The sequence below is a fragment of the Aquarana catesbeiana genome, linkage group LG03 (genome assembly GCF_042186555.1).
Source record: "Aquarana catesbeiana isolate 2022-GZ linkage group LG03, ASM4218655v1, whole genome shotgun sequence".
NCBI classification, from domain to species: Eukaryota; Metazoa; Chordata; class Amphibia; order Anura; family Ranidae; genus Aquarana; species Aquarana catesbeiana.
In genome coordinates this window covers 184,118,415-184,139,135 of record NC_133326.1, presented here as the reverse complement: position 1 = coordinate 184,139,135, position 20,721 = coordinate 184,118,415, and the positions used below count along the sequence as shown (strand labels likewise).

General features: G+C 42.0%; 1 protein-coding gene across 1 annotated transcript in view; it reads left to right on the top strand.

Annotated features, from left to right (window-relative positions):
• RSBN1L (round spermatid basic protein 1 like) overlaps window positions 1-20,721 on the top strand; it is a 125,014-nt gene that overhangs the window by 859 nt on the left and 103,434 nt on the right. The gene's annotated exons all lie outside the window — the stretch shown is intronic.

Here is a 20,721-nt window from a genome sequence, read left to right as displayed (position 1 = left end):
TGCCAAAGTTTGTGGCCTTAGAATGGGCACTGCCACATCCATTTGAAGCAGGAACGTTGCATGTCATCAGTTTCCTCAGTTATAATCAAGACCTACCATGAATGAGAACTGTTTTAGTTGCTTGTGCTCTTAACTGAACTGTCAAGCCATCAGATGGCTGGTGTCATGTCTGATCACATGTGCAGCGCCATGACAGCTACACGATAGAGGCCGCTTCCCTGGCTGTAAAGGACAGGAGGGTTTCAATTTGCATAAAAGAGGAACTAAACCATCTTATTGTTTTCTAAGGAAGCTGCCATCTTAGCCTGTCTTTGCTCTGCAGTTGCCATGGCGCTGCACATGTGACCAGTTATGACACCAACTATTTGTTGTCTTGACAGATCAGCTGAGAGCTGACATAAGCGCACTGGTAAATATAACAGTTCTCAATCGCGGCATGCCGTGTATAAAACTGTCTTGGAAAACTGTGAAATCAGTGAGTTTAGGCCTGCTTAAAAGTGGAACTCTAATCAGAAAATGAAGTCCTGCTGAATGAAAAAAAGGGAGAAGCACTCAGATTGTCACATCCGTAATCATGAGAAGAGGGAGATACTAAATAGTAACCAAAAAATCGGACTTTATAGGCATGGAAACAATTGGGAAAGTAACACAACTTATATTGAATCAAAATACTTATTGAAAAAAGTACATAAATTCATAGTGTTCAAAAAGAGAGATAAAAACATGGAATCAAATGATACAAGTTGTACATTGAGCCCTTATGCGTCTACGCGTTTCGCCATGAGGCTTCTTCAGGACACAAACGAGGTTCAAAATTGTAACAAAGAAGGGACAAAAACTAATCTCACTCTCTTTTAAGAGAGTGAGCCTCATATACAAATTCATAGCAGCCGGGAGGTTTCCAAAAGTGTGGAATACTTATAACAACTGTTTCATTTTATATAAATAGGTCTAGCAGGGGCAGGTGTACGTCAGATATCCGAAAATAGGAATAACCAGATAAATAGATGGATATAGAAGGGTCCAAAATCCAAAAAGGAGAGACCTTGGTAGTATTCAGAGATAGCAGCAGTGACATGTAGTAGAACAGGCATATACTACTTTAACTTAGCAATAGATCGGTGTGCCCCTGGTAGACAGCCGGGTGCTGCACTACATGTCACTGCTGCTATCTCTGAATACTACCAAGGTCTCTCCTTTTTGGATTTTGGATCCTTCTGTATCCATCTATTTATCTGGTTATTCCTATTTTTTGGATATCTGACGTACACCTGCCCCTGCTAGACCTATTTATATAAAATGAAACAGTTGTTATAAGTATTCCACACTTTTGGAAACCTCCCGGCTGCTATGAATTTGTACATGAGGCTCACTCTCGTAAAGATAGTGAAATTCGTTTTTGTTCCTTCTTTGTTACAATTTTGAACCTCATTTGTGTCCTGAAGAAGCCTCATGGCGAAACGCGTTGATGCGTAAGGGCTCAATGTACAAATTGTATCATTTGATTCATGTTTTTATCTTTTTTTTTTTTTTTTTTAATACTATCTATGAATTGATGTACTTTTTTCAAGAAATATTTTGATTCAATATTAGTTGTTACTTTCTCCATCGTTTCCATGCCTAAAAAGTCCGATTTTTTTATTTTTGGTTACTATTTAGTATCTCCCTCCTGTCCTGCTGAATGACTCTAGGCTGGTCCCTTAGGCAGGTACAGCTATGTAACACATAAAAAACGGCCTTAAATGAGAAGTATAGCCAAAGCTTGTTTGGCTGTACTTCTATGGATCACAGGAGTGCAATTTGTTTTGCACTCCTGTGTCCTGTTTTCATTAGAGAATGGGCTGAAGTCCGCTCTCTGAGTCCAGGCACCATGTCATTGTAACAAAGTCTGGATCTGCCAGGTCCCTGGACTGACACCCAGCTCAGCTGGCCGCCCCCTCCACAGCCCAGCGCTCCAATGAGTGAGGAGTGGGAAGAGCTGTGACTGACATTCTACAGCTCTCTACTCACAGAGCTCTGGAAACCGAGTGCCAGTTCTTAGTGCAGAGGCGCCAGGGGACAGATGCAGCATCGGACTCATGCTGCATCCATCTAGGTAAGTGTTAATCTGAAAAAAATTTTAAAACTTTACTTCTTTTAAAGAAGAACCCTCCTATCCTTTACAGCCAAGGCAGCTGCTTCTGTTTGATCTGCAAATGGTATGAAATGTGTTTGCTTCTGTTTGATCTTCAAATGTGAACAAATGGCTGGTGTTATAACTGGTCGCATGTGCAGCACCATGACAGCTGCAGATCAGACAGGCTAAGATGTCGGCTTCCTTGGTTATAAAACCATAAGATGGTTTACTTCCACTTTAATGCAAATATAAGCCCTCTTGTCCTTTACAGCCAAGGAAGCGGCCATCTGCCTTTATTATGCAGCTGTCATGGCGCTGCACATGTGATCAGTTATGACACCAGCCATTTGTTGGTTTGACAGTTTGGTTGAGGACAGAAACAAATGTGACAGTTAGCAATCCCGGCATTCCAGGAATAGAACCATTTTTTTTTAACTTGTTAACTCAATGGGTTTAGTTCTGCTTTATGATTTACTGCTGTTCAGGGGCTCTGGGCTTCAGCAAAATGGCAGCCTCCAGCAAGAAGAAACAGGAGCAATGCTGGAGACAGTTTACAGCGCACACTAATTTTGGTGGCATGATTGATGTGGAATGTATGTTCCTTGCTACAGGACAGTAAAACCGTGGCTCGACAGCTTAATTGTACCGAACCCTAACCGCAAGTGTAAACAAACCCTAAAGGTCTAATTCGGCTGTTTTCTATAGGCCCTGTTCAGATCATACATGTATACATGTGTGACTGTGTGTATGTGTGTATGTATGTGTGTGTGTATGTATATATATATATATATATATATATATATATATATATATATATAATCTCTATCACAAGTCGCTGCTGCATGTCATATAAGTGAGCTGAATATAATATAGAGTTAATTTATGACACCTCAAAGTTTATATAAAAAAAAAAAAAGTAAGGAATGCATTGCGACAATGTATACCAGCATACATATGTTTTAGGTCTTGCTGATACCACATGTGCACACCGTGGGTAGAGATGTGTGTATTTCTAAGGTAGGTCTCTACAAGGACACAAAACAATTGTTTTCTTTTGTATCTTTGCAGATGGAAAAACTCATGTCTCTGCACATGGTGTGAACAAGGCCTTGGTGTACTGGCTGCTGTGAACGGGCCTTTAGATATTTTTGTTAAGTTCATATTAGGAAGGTTGGTGTTCACCTCAGCTTGGCTTCAATCTTTATCTGGCAGTGTAACTTATATATGTTTAGGTGCGGTGGGTGGGCTTTAACACCAGCTGTACGATTGTATGCATCCAGCCAGCTTCTGTACTTAGAGTATGCTCTCAGCACATTGACCAAGCTGTCACTGTTTACAATTGGGAGCTGCTGGGATGGGCTCCAGGTTACATGACAGCCTATAACATGATTAGAATGCCTGCCTGCCTCTGACTTTCAGAACCCTCTTATAGGGGAGCTAAACCCTCCTATCCTTTACAGCTGATAGTGCCATCATAGTCTGTTTAGATCTGCAGTTGTCATGGTGCTGTACATGTGATCAGCTATGATACTGGTCTTTTGATGGCTTGAATGTTTGGTTGAGAACTGACATTCACCTACTGGCAACTGTGACAGTTTTCACCACAGGCATGCTTTGAATCAAATGGTTTTTAAAAACAGTTTGGTTATGGTAAGCTTTAACCCTTTCGCTGCCAGGTCCGTAGTACAGACCTGACAGTGATGGATTTCACACACAATCCAGTTGCACTGGGATTGTGTGTAAAACTGACAGGCAGACACCTCCCTGCCTGGTGGATGCTTTTGGGTGGCTACGCTGCTGCCTGATTACCTTCGCTCGTGTTTACTAATGTTACATATCACCGCGGTAGCTGGAGTGAGAGCAATAATTCTGGCACAAGACCTCCTTCGTAACACTAAATTGATGACCTATAGGGGGTTTTTGGTGTGTCGCTTATAGATAAAGGGTACTGAAGTATGACGCCATTTCACAGGCGCACGCAAATTTTAAGGTTTGACACGTTGGGTATCTATTTACTTGGTGCAACACCTTGTCTTTTATATTTTACCAAAAATATATTTGGGTAGTTTATTGCGTTTACCCTAAAATTCACTTTAGTGTGTTACTGAAATTTTGCATTTGTTAGACCCTTGCGGTAATCTCAAGTGACGTAAAAAATTGGGTCTACCACTTTTCAATTCTCTAGGGCAGTGATGGCAAACCATGGCACCCAAGATGTTTTGGAACTACGTTTCCCATGATGCTCAGCTACACTGCAGAGTGCGTGAGCATCATGGGAAAATGTAGTTCCAAAACTTTTATTAAATCAACCCAATGTGTCATTTCTGTCTTCTTTGTTCCTCTGCTATCAGCAATAGTCTCTTCTGAAACGTTTTCCTGGCAGCAAAAGAAAAAAGGTGACAGCGGAGGGAGCTCCAACTGACAGCCTCAGCTCTGTTCCTGTGTGCTGTGTTGAGGGGGGGGGGGGCGGCTTCTAGAACTCTCCTCACTGAATACAACTTCAGGCCTCCTCCACCTTTCGTCTGACCTGAGTACTGTCCGTGATACCTTTTTTATTTGCACTAACATACAATTTTTTAGGACAAGCTTTCGTGGTATGTCCTCTTTTTCAAGGTCCAAGCAGTACTGATTCACAAATTGTTTAGCAGAATGTTAAAAAAAGAAAAACACATACAAATCAATGGTAATAAAGATAGCAGCAGAGTTAGTGAGATAAGACAAAGGGAGAGCTATAGACTGGAAGGGGGGAATGCTAGTCACAGAGGGGGTCGTAAAACTTTAGTATAATGGGTAAGGAAACCTATATCTAAATTTAGGCCATTATTTTTTGTATCAAAAAGAATTCTCGTTCTTAGTTCAAACGTTTTCCTTTCCTGGATAGTTCTGAGATTCCCTTTAAGAACTAAAACATTGAGGTCTTCTATAGTGTGGTCCGGTTGTGAGAAGTGATGTCCCACAGGTGTGCATAAACTGAACTCAGGCAAGCTTTAAAATTTATACTTTGAATGGATGTAGTGAATAAAGGGCAGCAAATAGACAGGTACAACTTCTGTAGCAGGATTTGTTTAATCTGTGTGTATTACCTGAGCATAGTTCCTTTAATAGGTATATGGAAAGGTTTACAACCACTTTAAAAAGCCTGCACCAAGAGGTTAAAGAGACCTCGTTAATACCCCGTATCAACTTAAACATCAAAGGTAACTACACTCTGATAAGTTGCATATCATACGTTGCGTTATGTACTGATGAGTTGCCATTATTTAGTAATTCTGGTCCCCCACTGTGCTGAAACCTGAGCTTTCAGCACAGTTAATGCAGTTTGCGGGGGCCTTCCCCAGCCTCTGCCAGGCCATTGGTTGACATTGGGGCCGAGGTGGGGAGAGTAGCTGCGGCACTCCAGCATGCATAGCCTCTGACAGAACTTGTCCATGCTGGAGCATTGCAGCTGCTCCCTTCCCTTTCGAGGTGGAAGCATACTATAATCTGCATTGGCAGCCTTTGCAAATCACACAACGGCTGGCTGCTTTCAAGACCGCAGTTTATAAAAGCAAAGAGGAGCAGATGCAGTGCTCCAACACACATCGTCTCTGACACTTCCAGAAGTGTCAGAGGTGATAAAAAATGATATATATGCTTTTGGTTTCTGTGAAGCGAGTTAATAAACTGAATAAATAAAGGAACACTGATCACGAGTACATCTAACTGTATTGTTTACATTGATGTTCATGGCATGGTGACAAGGGTTCCTTTTTAAAGCCCAACTCTGGGAAATTTTAAATGATCCTTTGCAATGGGGCTGTGCCTGCATGAGAGCATAAACAATTTTTCTTATCTGATCCTCCACCCCCTCAGCAGATAGCATTCCTTCATGCTTCAGCCGTGGACTGTCCCCTAGTGTCATCACATTCATTGCAGGGCTGTGGACCCTGCTTTGGCCTTAAAGTGATAATAAAGGTTTGGTTTAAAAAAAAAATGTCATTCTTACCTGCTGTGTGCAATGGTTTTGCACAGAGCAGCCCCAATCTTCTTCTTGGGTCCCCCATCAGCACTTCTTTTGACCAGTACCCCCAATAGCAAGCCGCTTGCTATGGGGGCATTGGTGCATGCTGGCTCCCGAGCCCCACTCTATAAACCCATAAGACACACAGAGCATTGGCTCAGCCCCACCCCCCACTATCTACTCATTGGTTTACTGGCTGTGATTGATAGCAATGGGAGCTAATAGCTCCCTCCACTGTTTCAGCCAATGAGAGAGACTCAGGACAGCCGAGGCTCTCATGCACATCGCTGGTTCGAGATGGGGCTCAGGTGAGTATTGCATGAATGCATGAAGGTGATAAAAACCTTCAGCCTTTACAAACACTTTAACTACTTGCCGTCCAGAAGATTAACCCCTCACCATGACAAGGCCAGTTTTGCGATATGGCACTGTTACTTTAACTGAGAATTGCACGGTTGTCCGACGCTGTACCCAAACAATTTGTCCTTCCTTTTTTTCCCCCCACAATTAGAGCTTTCTTTTAGTGTTATTTAATCACCACTGCGTTTTTTTATTTTTTGCATCATAAACAAAATTTTAAAAATTATTGTTTTACTTTCTGATATAAAACCTATCCAATAAAAAAAAAAAAAAATTAGTGGTGCACTGAAATTTCGGCCTCAAACGGTGCGCGATCTGCCCTGGGTGCCGCACATTGAGGGGGTGTCATGCTGGCACCCAGTCCTCCTCCCTCCTCACGCAGAATGGTGATCTCCCTGTGTCACGGAGCTGAATTGTCTGGGCGGCTGCAGTAACAATGTGGGAAACTCAAATCCAGCTCCGTAACATAGTGGGAGGTGGCTGCATCTGACAGGCACTGTTGAGGCTGCACTGATCTTTTGTATCATGTCTGCAGTCTCTGACCATCTTCTGTATCATATCTGCTAGAGGTGCACTGAATGGAAATGGTGCTAATACTATTAGCAGTGTAAGTTATTGCAGTCGTGCTGCAAGAGATGGTTAGACCGAGGACATGATACAAAATGTGGTTAGAGACTGCAGACTGCATTTTTCTTGAGCTTTTCTTGCACTAAAGGTGCCAATAATGGCCAACAATAAATTCATATTAATTTAAATTATTGATCTTAATTAAAAGTCGAAAAAAAAAAAAATATATATATATTAACTTTTTAGTTGCCTGGAGTTGGGCTTCTTGTGTTGGTTTATAGAATGTTTATACTACATAAAGACTTGTCTTATTGTATCAGGCTTTGTAAAATTCACCAGTTTCATTAGTGGTGTGCTGTTGGCAATGGGTATTGGGGAATCCCATGTAATGTAATCAAAGGGGTGTGGCAGAAGCTTTCCAGCGCCGTTGTACAAATTCATTTTTTTACGGACACGTTGATAAGATTTCTAAGGAAAATTTCAGTGCCTGAGTGTAGATAAAGGAGCTTGTGTCTATGATTGTACCTTGTCAGTGCACAATGTTGTCGCTGGTTGAGTATTATGATGGATGACTGCCTGCTGGCAGCCTTGAAGTTGTGAGCAAACATTGGTCTATCACTAAGCGCTGTTAATCCTTGTTTTTGCCAGACGTGTGTTACCTGAATAATAATTGGCATCATTCAGCTTCCTTGAGTCAGGGGGACAGTGAAGATTTGGGTAGGCTATAGAAGCAATGTCTTTAACACCAGATTTGATGTTGACGTATGGCAGAACAATTCAGAGGAACACATACTCTATGGAAATTTAAACCTAGATGCTGAGCAGGAGTTCAAAACTTGTAGCCCTGGGCAAAACATAGACTTTTTTTTTTTTTTTTGGTCATGGCACTAGGTGGTTATTGTAAACATTTATTAGATGTCCACGAAATGCCAGTGAGTTCTGGTGCTTGCGTTCATCATCAAGAACACAATTGTCGATGCAGTCATCTTATACCAATTTACTTAGAAAAACATTATGTTAGAGAATGTTTGCGATGCTGTTATGTAACCTCTACCTTTGCTTCCCACGAGACTCAGAACTTTGATAGCCAACGTCTGGATTCTTTGTATGTATTTATTGCAAATTCATCTATCTTTTTGATGATATTTAGAGATCTGTAGGTTCATGTTGCAAAAAGCCCTTCTGAAAGTTATTGATTTGATGTATGCACAGCAGAAATCTTTATTGATCAATTGCACTTCCAGACAAAGTGCACTTATCTTTTTCCCGTTGTTCACCTGGTAATCCTGCCCTATGCTTCTTGTCCTAGCGTGACAGCACTCACTGTACCTTGTCAATGGAGGTTTAGCGTGTTTTTTTTTTGTTTTCCTAGGACAGGAACAATTAAGACTACAGAAAACCTTCCTCTCCATAACATAGTGAGGGGTGTTCAGTAGTCCTCAGAGAGAAGTGAGCAGGAACAGTACCAAGTCTAAAGTGGGGGTACACACTATAAGAAAATCGGGCGAACGATCGTCCCATTTTCCTCGTTGTTTCAAAGCAAATCAGAACCAGAATTCGTATGAAAATTCTCATACAACAAAGGCTTTTTTTTTTTTTTCTGATCTGATCATGCAGTCTTTCTTTTCTGATTTTTCTTGTACAAAAATTGTACCAAAACGGTACACATTAAACGAAAATCGTTGGTTCTGTTCCCGAACAAGAAATTTTGGAGTTTGTCCCTTCAGGAATTTATGTACTAAAATTTGGAATCGGCTGTTCAAAGTTGTGTATATACAAAATTGTACGAAAATTCTTTGGACGAAAACGTTTGCCCAATTTTCTTAGTGTGTACGGACAGTGCAGCAGAATGTACAGGAAGTCAAAAATTCACTGGATATCTTACAGGATCAGCAGTTATACAGTTTAAAGACATGTTATGCCTTTTTACATCCGTAGGAACCAATTTTCTAAGTTGTGTTTTTAAATTAAAAAAAAAAAAAAATTCTATTTAAATTTACATTTATAACTCAAAGTACCTTCTGTTGTTGACCTCTTCTAAGTCCCCAGATTCCTTAAAAAAAAACTGTAAGCTTCTGTGATCTGACTTCCTGTTAGAAGGTGGTTATATTTGTTCCCCATGGTCCCACTCTATGTAGGAAGTTTGTCACACTCTCCTACTCTCCCCTGAAATGTACTAGGCTCTATAAACTAATAGCAGGCTTCACTAAATGGTGGGCTGTGGTCCAGATCGTGTCACTGTCCTATCCGGACTGCGGTGGTTCCCACTTTGGAGCCCTCTCTTTTCCCCACCCTCTGTCACTGTTATTTTCAAAGCAGAGTGGAGGGCAGAAGCACAGGATGGAGGGCAGGAGCTGCCGAAGTTAACTGGCAGGTGATTGGTTGCTAGGACACAGGGCAGTTCTAGCAACCAATCACCAGCTTGTTAATAGGAAAAGCTAGCTCCAGCAGCTTCCCCTCCCAACTTCTGTCTAGTGCTGCTGTATGCCCTTGTGAGGTTTAAAAGCAAAGGAGGGAGGACACTGCTGGAAAGCATGGAGGGTGCAGAGTGGCAGGGGGCAATGTGGGGGGGGGGAGAGGAGGACACTGCTGTGGATTGGTGAAGTGGACAAAGAACACTGCTGTGGGGGGAGGGTGGGGTAAAGGGGGCAAAGGAGAACACTACTCTTGGAATTCTGTTGTAGGGGCAAACAAGGACACTGCTGTGGGGATCGGGGGGGGGGGGGGGAATAGTTGAAGGGAGTCAGAGGATGACACTGATGTGGGGAGGGTGACGGAAAGAAGTAGACACTAATGTGGGGGTTGAAGGGGGCAGAGGAGGACACTACTGTGCCCTTGTGAATGGGGGCACAAGACACAACTGTTGAGGTGGGGGGGTGCTGATTTAAAGGGGGTTGAGGACACCACTGTGTATGAAGGGGGGTTCAGAAGAGTACTGTGAAGGGGATGGGGGGGTGTTGTGAAGGGAGCAGAGAACACTACTGTGAAGTGGGGGACTGGGAGGTAAATGGAAGATTATGCTATGCAGGGTGGACTCAGGACCATGATGTAAGAATGTGATTTGAAGTAAGGGGGGGGGGGCTGTGGTGTGAAGGATCTGAGTCATTGGACCTCTGCCATGAGAATTTACCTGAACCGACCTCTGTAAATTTTATTTCAGTACCCCCCCCCGGACTATAGACTATGGGATTGTAGTGTGCATAGAGCAATGCACTGGTCATTCCAAATGAATAGAAGTGAGGGGGGAAAAGCAGAGGCTTGGAAGCTCATAGAGGACATTACAGGGAGGCAGAAATAAACCGTTTTGTGAAAGAAAGTTTATAGGACACAACCAATGGATGTTTTTTGGAGAATAAAGATATCATTTAGTGTCTCATTAAGATTACCAGAGGAGAATAATGATCAGACCGTTTTTTTGCTTAAAATTTTGAATGGCCTTTATGGAGGTAACAAACAAATCAAACTTTGTAGTGGCATTAAAGTGCCACCATAAGAAATTGATAGGATTAGGCTGTGTTCACACTACATCCGCACTTTACTACTCCGGCAGCTGTCCGTTGCCGGCTGTGGTAAGATGCAGCGTGGTGCGTGATTCAGCTCATCACATGGCTCCTTTTTTTTTTTTTTGTTTTGTTCAAACTTTACAAGACTTGCACTTCATTGCAATGTACAGCAGCTCGATGCGATTCGGCGAGGCGCACTACGCTAAAATGCAGCCCTAGGCTGCTTTGCAGCATGCATAGGACACATAGGAAACTGTTTCCTGTGTGTCCTTTTGGTGACAGACATTTTGAATGCAGTAAAATGTGTCACCAAACATAGTGTGAATTAGCGCTTCGTTTTTTGACTGAAGAGTCATGTAAAGACGCTTGACAGAAAACTTCACCCGGCAACTAGCATTATTTACTGTCCTGTTCTCAAAATCAGGGACTACTGATTTGACATTTCTGTTAACAGATTAAGGGGCGTACACACAGGCCAAATATTGGGTGGCATTGGTTGGTTCAATAGAAAGAGGCCGACATTTAGCCTGTATGTACAGCAGCCGAAAAAGTTCTGCCGATCGGCATCTGATCAGCGCTCTCAACCAATGGCTGAGAGCACTGACCAGTGTGTTCTGGCAGGGCGACCTGGCGCCTGGGATTTCTTGAGCCCTGATTCTAGGGTATTGATCATATGAAGCTATTTATTATTGCATAATTGTTTGGCTCCTTTTTAACTTTTTTTTTTTTTTTTTTTTTTAGCACCTTGAGGCGATTCAGTTCGCAATTGCAGCGCTATACAAGTCATTTATTCATTAATTTAACCACTAGACGACCAGCCGCCGCAGTTATACTGCGGCAGGTTGGCTCGCCTGGGCCAATTGCTGCAGGTATACGTCTGGCGCTAAGACCAATAGGGGGCGCACGCGGCAATGGAGCTGATGTACGTGCCTGGAGGCCGCGATGTTCGCCGGGCAACCATTATCGCTCCCGAGAAACACAGAACGGAGGTCTGTCAATGTAAACAAAGTATGAACAGAGATCGGTCTCCTCCTTCAGGCAGTCCCATCCCCCCACAGTTAGAATCACTTCCAAGGACACACATTTAACCCCTCGATCGCCCCCTGATATTTATCCCCTATTTTGTAGACGCTATAACTTTTGCGCAAACCAATCAATATACGCTTATTGGGGTTTTTTTTTGTTTTTTAACCAAAAATATGTAGAATATATATCGGCCTAAACCGAGGAATATATATATATATATATTAAAATTTAATTTTTATTTTTTTTGGGGGGGGGGGGGGGGATTTATTATAGCAAATATTGCTTTTTTTTTTTTTTTTTTTTTTTGTTTACAGCGCAAAAAATAAAAATCGCAGAGGTGATCAAATACCACAAAAAGAAAGCTGTTTTTGGGATAAAAAAAGAACATAAATTTTATTTGGGTACAACTTTGCACGACTGTGCAATTGTCAGTTAAAGCGTTGCAGTGGCATATCAGGAAAAAATGGTCTGGTCAGGAAGGGGGCAGATCCTCCTGGGGCTGAAGTGGTTAAATCCTAATGATAACCGAAATCGCGCAAATGATCCTGATCAAAAGTTTATATACTCTAAAATGCGTGGCCTTGGTACAGACAAACAAGGTGACACACTGGTTAAAATGGCAATTAAAAGTTAACTTCCCATATATTTGGCTTTATAAATTGCAATAGTCAATGTGTTTCTTAGTTCTCATGTGGATGCACTGAACAAGCTAGATACTGAGCCATGGGGAGCAGAAAAGACCGCATAACAAGGTACGTGAACTTTATAAAGATGGAAAAGGATATAAAAAGATATCCAAAGCCTTGAATATGCTAGTCAGTACTTCAATCACTTTATTAAGAAGTGGAAAATTCTGGGATCTCTTTATACCAAGATTGATTGGAGCTACAACCTGCCAGAAGAATTGTTTGGTGTACAAAGAAAAACCCACAGGTAGCTGCTCAGGAGAAAGACAGTGTGGTTGTTTTAGGAGCTCAATATGATGATACTTGAAGAAAAATGAGCTGCAGTCAAGTTGCCAGAAAGAAGCCTTTACTGCGTCAATGCCACAAAAAAGCCTGGTTACAATATGCCCGACAACACCTTGACACTCCTCACAGCTTCTGGTACACACTAATCTGGAGTGACTAGACCAAAATAGAGCTTTATGGTCACAACCATAAGCTCTATGTTTGGAGAGTGGTCAACAAGGCCTATAGTGACAAGAATACCATCCACACTGTGAAGCATAGTGGTGATTCACTGATGTTTTTAGGTGTGTGATTTCTCGAGGCATGTGAAAACTTATGGCAAGATAAATGCAGCAGGTTATCAGAAAATACTTGCAGGCAATTTTGCATTCTTCTTCACAAAAGCTACGCATGGGACGCTCTTGACTTTCCAGCACAACAATGACCCCCAAGCGCAAGGCCGAGTTAACCCTCCAGTGTCTACAGCAGAAAAAGGTGAAGGTTCTGGACTGGCCATCAGTCTCCTGACCTATATCATCGAGCCACTCTGAGGAGACCTCAAATGTGCAGTTCATGCAAGACGACCAAAGACTTTGCATGACCTGGAGGTTTTTTGCAAGGACGAATGAGCAGCTATACCACCTGCAAGAATTCTGGCCTCATAGAAAACAAAATGGTGCATGCTGTCATTGATGATAAAGGAGGCAATACACAATATTAAGAACTAAGGATATGCAGACTTCTGAACAGGGGTGATTTAATTTTGTTTACTTGTCATGTGGTGTTTTATGATTGTGCCATTCTGTTATGACCTACAATTTAATATAAATCCCATAAGAAATAAAAGAAATGGGTTTTGCCTATTCATTCATGGTACGTGCTGTATATTACCAATTCTCCAAGGGTATGCAAATTTTTGAGCACATCTGTATATGTACACATATGTGTTATTCGTGGTGTTCTGTAATTGTTAGACTTGTGATTTTATCATTCACATTTATTTTTACATTATATTGTGTTTTGTTGTAGCCCTGATGGAAGGGGGAGTTTCTTTGACCCCCGAGACACATTGGCTGTTTTTAGTACAAACCTATACATTAATTCATCAATCTATTTCGTTTTTATTTTATTCTATTTATATTATACAGGATTTATATAGCGCCAACAGTTTGCACAGTAGTTACAATACAATTCAGTACAGGTGCAATCAGAACTGTGTGTATGTGTGTGACACTATTCCTAACACTAGCTATCACTTTTTTTCTACCTCCTTGTAACCCATATCAGCCCCATTCCAGAGATGTTTACTATGTGACCTTGCATAGCTTTTGCAGACAAATTCCCTTCATGTTGTGCACACCATGGCCTCATTACTTTGTGTGGTCCATAATCATGGTGGACACAACCATAGTTCTTGAGGAGGCGGCTCTGCACAGTTAGGACTTTTTTCATACAAAGGCTGTTTGGGATCAGGCAGGGCTGCCTTTTGAAGTTCTCTGGAGCAAGACTGTAGTTCAGTAATTTTTATTTATTTTTTTGTCATCTTACACCAGGGGTGCCCAGCCTTTTGAGGAGCAAGGGCCAATTTAGCGACTTGGTAACAGGTCGCGGGCCACAATGAGCGTAGCGGGCGGATGGCAGGTCTGTGTCCACACTAGAAGGGGACAGATCCCCTTCTGTTTTTTTTTAAGCAGATCGGATTGCAGATAGGCAGGTGTAAGCAGACACGAGTCTGTTTACATCTGCCGCTCTATAGAGGTGAATAGAAGGTCCGATTGGGTCCGCCTGAAAAACAGACAAGCAGACCTGATCGAACCGATCATGTGAAAGGGGCCTAAGCCTACTTTCACACTGATGCACAGCGGTTTACCTGCTCCTCAACTGACCTTTATCTTCACTTCTTCCTCAGGATTCCTGCAGCTGGTTGCTGCTGTCCCCCAGGTGGTTATAATTGGTGGCTGCTGCTGGCTGTCCTCCAGGGCTAGTACTGCTGGCGGGTACTGCTGGTGACTGGTACTGGCACTGCTGTCCGAGATTGTGGATTCCCGTGCATTAGTGTGACAGAAGCATTAGAGAGCAGAGCCGATGCTTCCTGTCACAGACAGAGTACATTTGGTATCGCTCCGCCTCGGTAGGAGCCGGCGCTATACAGGAAGCATCGGCTCTGCTTCCTCTAGCAGCAGCTGCGTTCTTAGCGCTGATGCTCGGAGATGGCGGGTTGGGGACCCGCCATCTCAGAGCAAGACGTGGCGGGCCACATCGGAGGGCGGGCCAGCGGTTGGGCAGCCCTGTCTTACACTGATTGGGGGACCTGTAAAGGATAACTTTGCTAAAAGGGAAGTTGCCCTTTAATTACTTGCCCACTGGGCACTTATGCCCCCTTCCTAACCAGGCCAGTTTTCAGCGCTCTCACGTTTTGAATGACAATTACTCGGTCATGCAACACTGTACCATTATTATTTTTTATTTATTTTTTTGTCCCTTTTTTCCCACACAAATAGAGCTTTCTTTTGGAAAGGAAATTAGTCATTTTACTTTGACCAAAATACATGTTTTTGGTAAAAATAACCAAAATCCGTGTATCCTATTTGGTCTTTGTGAAAGTTAAGCTGGATACACACTATACAACTTTTTTGTTTTTTGATTACCTTTAGATTTACCTTCAACTATGTAGTACAAGAGCCTGCCTGATTGCATTCAAATTGAAAGTGGTTAAGTCTGACCTCCATATTATATGGTTTTGGTAAATCTAAATGAAAGAAAATTGTCCAGCTTTTAGAGTCCACAAGTTATGGTGCTAATTACTGAAAATTGATCACACCTGATGTACTGATGGCCTATAATTTCTTCAGGCCCCGAAGTGCCGGTTCACACTGGGGCAGCTTCAAAGTCCAACTCTCAAGCTGCCCCGCACAGCTCGACTTACAAACGACTGCTATAATAAGTCAATGCAAGCCGCTCTGAAGTTGCCCCCAAGTAGTACAGGAACTGTTTTCTAAGTCGGAGTGACTTAGGTCGCTTGGATTAAACCGGTTCCGTTGCACTGAATGGAGCGCGACTTGTCAGGCTGTAAAGTTGCCTGACAGGTTTCCCCAGTGTGAACTGGCATGAAATGTCAGGACAGTACATATACCCCCTAACTGACCCCTTTTTGGAAAGTAGACATTCCAAGGTATTTAGTAAGGGGCATGGTGAGTTTTTTGAATTTATAATTTTTTCCCAAAATGCTTTGCAAAATTATGTTTTATTTATTTTTTTCTTCACAAAATTGTCCTATTCCCAGGTGAATTCTCTCGCACGCATGGATTATGCATCCTTGCAACATCACCCAAAACACATTCTGCTGCTCCTGAGTATGGCGATACCACGTGTGAGACTTTTTGACAGCCTGACCACATACAGAGGCCCAACATCCAGGGAGCATCGTCAGGCGTTCTAGGAGCATAAATTACACATTTAATTTCTTGACTACCTATTACACTTTTGAAGGCCCTGGAGCACCAGGACAATGGTAATGCCCACAAAATTACCCAATTTTGGAAAGAAAATACCCCAACGCATAATCTATGAGGCATAATGAGTCTTTTGAACATGTCATTTTTTTTCCACAAGTTTTTGGAAAATGTGGAAAGAGAATGAAAAGTCGCTTTTTTCTTCTTCTTTTTTTTTTTTTTTTTTTTTATTTATTTCTTTTACATAGTGGTCAATTTAGAAGATATTTCTAACATATAGCATGTACAGAGCAAAAATTACACCCCAAAACACATTCTGCTACTCCTGAGTATGGTGATACCACATGTGTGAGACTTTTCCGCAGCTTGACCACATACAGAGGCCCAACATGCAAGGAGCACGTAAGGGCATATATTGGGCACAGATCAGCGCTGTGGGCACTTCAGATCCAGTCCACGGCGCTGCTGTACTGGCTCACTCCTCTCCTCACATGCTGTACCGATCGCATGTGAGGAGAGAGAGCTGAACCGGACATGTGCCGGTTTGTTGACAAGTGATCATTCCATCATTGGACGGAGCGATCAGATGGTAAAGGACTGCTATCATTGGCCCTTTACCCCGATCTGTGTAGCGCTGGGTCCTCCATGGACGCTTCTGGGTGTGCACCCCAATGTGGAAGTGTGAGTCTGGGAGGACTTCATAGTACGCCCTCCCAGAACTAGCCAAAGTGGTTAAATGCATTTAAAGCCCAGTTCGTGTTCTAGTACTTTTCTATCCAAAATCTTTAAAAAAAAGTTCTTTATAATCATCTCAAAACCAAATCAAACTTGCAGTTTAAATTAGCTTAACCACTTCAATACCAGGCACTTACCTTCTTCCTGCCCAAACCGATTTTCAGCTTTCAGCGCTGTCACTTTTTAAATCATGAAGGCTGATCAGCCGAAACATGTTGGGTGGACCTCCTATGATCACCGCGTTTGATACCATTTAAGCTGTTTACGATCGTATACCATGTGAGTGTTTCTTTTTTACTGTTTTAATAAATGCATGCCTTTTAAAACGATATCACGCCATGTGAGTCTTCTTTCTCTCATGGTTCCAATCACACATCCGGTTGGTCTGCTGATACGTCTGGATGGTTGAAGCTGTCGACAGACCCTCCCTCCCCTCTAATTGAAGTTTTGGATACCCGATGTTTTCATCCTGCTAGCCTCGGTGGTTAAACAAGCTTTTTGTGACTTGTAAGACGTATGTCTTTTCAAGTCCTTTGCGTCTGGTAAGCCTCCTCAGATGTTATGGTGGTGGTTTTGACACACACATAGACGTCACATTGGATTTGGTGTTTCTCCGTCTCACCCACCAGTGACACCCTGTTGTTGTCCTCATCAGCTAATCCTCAGAGACTGTTGGTGGTGGTTTTTGATTTCCATCAAGGACACATCTTATTCATATGGACTTTATTTATGGTTGATTTATATTTTGATCCTGTTTTCACTTTTTCACTGGTGTATTTCTATTATGCTTTATATGTGATTTTGTATTAGTGCAACCAATTTTTTCATTAAGTCACTTTTTCTAAACAAATTTTTTGTTTGTTTTCTGGCCATTGCAAGATGGCTCGATTCTAACATTTCATTCCTATCTACTCATACACATAGCGCTACACTATATATATACTTGTTGATTTTTTACTTCTTTGTCTTAGAGGTGTGTTAGCTGCTTATTGTGTAAATATTATTTTTCAACATCTTTGTAGCAGCGCTGTACTCATCCCCTATCTGTTTCCACTTTTTAAATCATAAAAAGTCAAATAAATCAAATAATTGCGGGGTCATGCTACACTATACCCAAACAAAATTTTTGTAATTTTGTTCCCCCAAATAGAGCGTTCTTTTGGTGGTATTTAAACACCTCTGTGGTTTTTATTTTTTGCTAAACAAATAAAAAAAGAACAAATTAAAAAAAAAAGTTGTTCTTTGTTTCTATTATAAAATTTTGTGAAAAAGTATGTTTTCTCCTTCATTGATGGACACTGATAAGCTGCACTGACGGGCACCGATGAAGTGGCGCTGATGGTCACTGATGGGCACTCATAGGTGGCACTTATAGGCGACACTGGGCACTGAACGACTGAACTGATGGGTACTTCTGGGTGACACTGATAGGCAGCACTGCTTAGCACTGATAGGCGGAATAGATGGCTGGCACTGGGCATCACTGGTGGCACTGGCAGGCATTTTTAATGGGCACTGATTGGCATATCCCTGGTGGTCTAGGGTAGCATACCTGGTGGTCCTGGGCAGGCACCCGCGGGGGGGGCTGTGCTGATAAACAATCAGTACAGACCCCCTGTCAGGAGAGCCGCCCATCGGCTCTCCTCTACTCGCATCTGTCAGACGTGAGTGAGGAAAAGCCAATAAATGGCTCTTCCTGTTTACATCGTGATCAGCCGTGTCCAATTACGGCTGAGCACGTGGTAAAGAGCCTCCGTCAGAGGCTCTTTACCGAGATTTGGGTGAAAATGTAGCGCTAATGAAAACTGTGTAAAGCATCCAAGTAAACCAAAATGTAATAAAATATGAAAAAATGTGTAAATACACATATACAACATGCGATCAATAAACAAACAAGTCCCAATGAGTGATGAATCTCAAAATGAGTCTGTAAAGGAGTCAATAAAAAGAAGGGTGGTGTGTGCACCACAAATAATGGAAGGTGTGCATCAAGTTGAAGGCATCTTCGTGTGAGCAATCAGGAACACCAGGTATGATGTTAACAGCAGGTATCACAGAAGAGAGATAATAAATGGGTACTCTTACCGGAACCAATGGATCTGGATGTCAGCGACATCAGATCAAACAGGCATAGACAGGAACGGCTTGTAGTATCCTGGGATGGTCGGTAAGGAGGCTGGAACAGGCATGGATATCATCGGGAGTCAGCTCTTCTCAAGTGGGATCACCACAGGGGAGTCAGCCCTTGGGCCAATGATGACCGGATAGTTGGAATAAGCATGTTCATGGTGAAGGAATGAAGAGGAAAAAAAATGCTCCAGATGGTGCGGGTCAAAAGAAAACCGGGTATTTAATTTTCATAAAACCAGCGTATAACGGCATAAAATTGTGACCACAGTAAAAAAGCAATGTGGGGAGCCAGAATGCAAAGCCCTACGCGTTTCGTCCTAACAGGGTCAATGAACACCTGACCAATATCAGAAACGGTAAAACGAACCATACTGTCCCCCGTCATTACCTTGAACACCACGACCGTGACCCCACGGGTACGAGGTTTGTCGTATTGACAAGTTTATCCCCCATTGGAGGGGTGCATCTCGTACCCACGGGGTATCTCGTCTTGAGACCTACTGGATTTTCCAGCTCAAGACCTATTCACCTTTTGGTCTCAACGTGGAGTGGGACATCAATTCATTTATTAGTAAGGCCTAAATATATATTCTCATCCCTTCTTTTTTTTTTTTCTCAATTGTTACATTGATTACACTGCGTCTATATACTGTATATTCATTTTTTTATTTGATGTTTAACATATAAGTTCACAATATTTTTGGTTATTATATACCGTACTGAGGCTTCTCTGCCTTGGGGTTGCAGTGGGGGTTTAAGTAGTTGTTATTTTACACCCTGTGACCCTTGTCACTGTGTAGCCTTTAACAACTATGAGGCTAAAATACATCTTTTCTTTATCTAATCTAATGATTGGTTTTATAGGGAGAAATGTCAATACTAGTTCCTCTTTTTATATAGATCACACTTTGTTGCTGACACTAATCTTCGTTTGTTCCAACTCAATGACGTGATACGTCAAGACGCGGGCTTTTATTACACCCGGCGTCGCTCTGTACATGTGACTTTCGTTCCTAGCCTCGCTCTGAGGCAAACGCTGGTTATCCCTAAGTGGGAGGCATCTACGTCACGGGACACTGCTCCAAGCCCCGTTTTGAAGGCGGACCTGCACCCGGCCGAGACGGCCTTCCGCTTTCGACCTAGTGCCCTTTTCCAGTTTGAATGCAGGGTTGGTGACAACCAGCTTCCTGTTTTCATCTCGCTCTCAGTTGATGACTGGATAGTTGGAATAAGCATGTTCATGGTGAAGGAATGAAGAGAAAAAAAATGCTCCAGGAGGTGCAGGTCAAAAGCAAACCGGGTATTTATTTTCAAAAATATAATATATATATATATATCGGCATAAAATTGTGATCACAGTAAAAAAGCAATGTGGGGAGCCAGAATGCAAAGCCCTAAGCATTTTGTCCTAATAGGACTTCTACAGGGGCATCAAATAACTCCCCCACATTGATATATATATATATATATATATATATATATATATATATATGCTATATATATATATATATGCTATATATATATATATATGCTATATATATATATATATGCTATATATATATATATATATGCTATATATATATATATATATATATATGCTATATATATATATGCTATATATATATATATATGCTATATATATATATATATATATAATGTTTAAAAAAAAATCATAAAACCATATGTAATCAGAGAGCTCAGCAACCGATTGGTTGTGATAGGCTTGCCAGTGGGAGGGGATCAGTCGCATGTTGAACCACCCCTGGGTGAGCCAATCATAAGGGAAAGTGATACAAACAAGAATTAAACTGAACATACAATGGGCCGAAAAAGATCGCAAAATTCAACTTAAAGCTTCCAATCAACATCGGCGAACCGATGT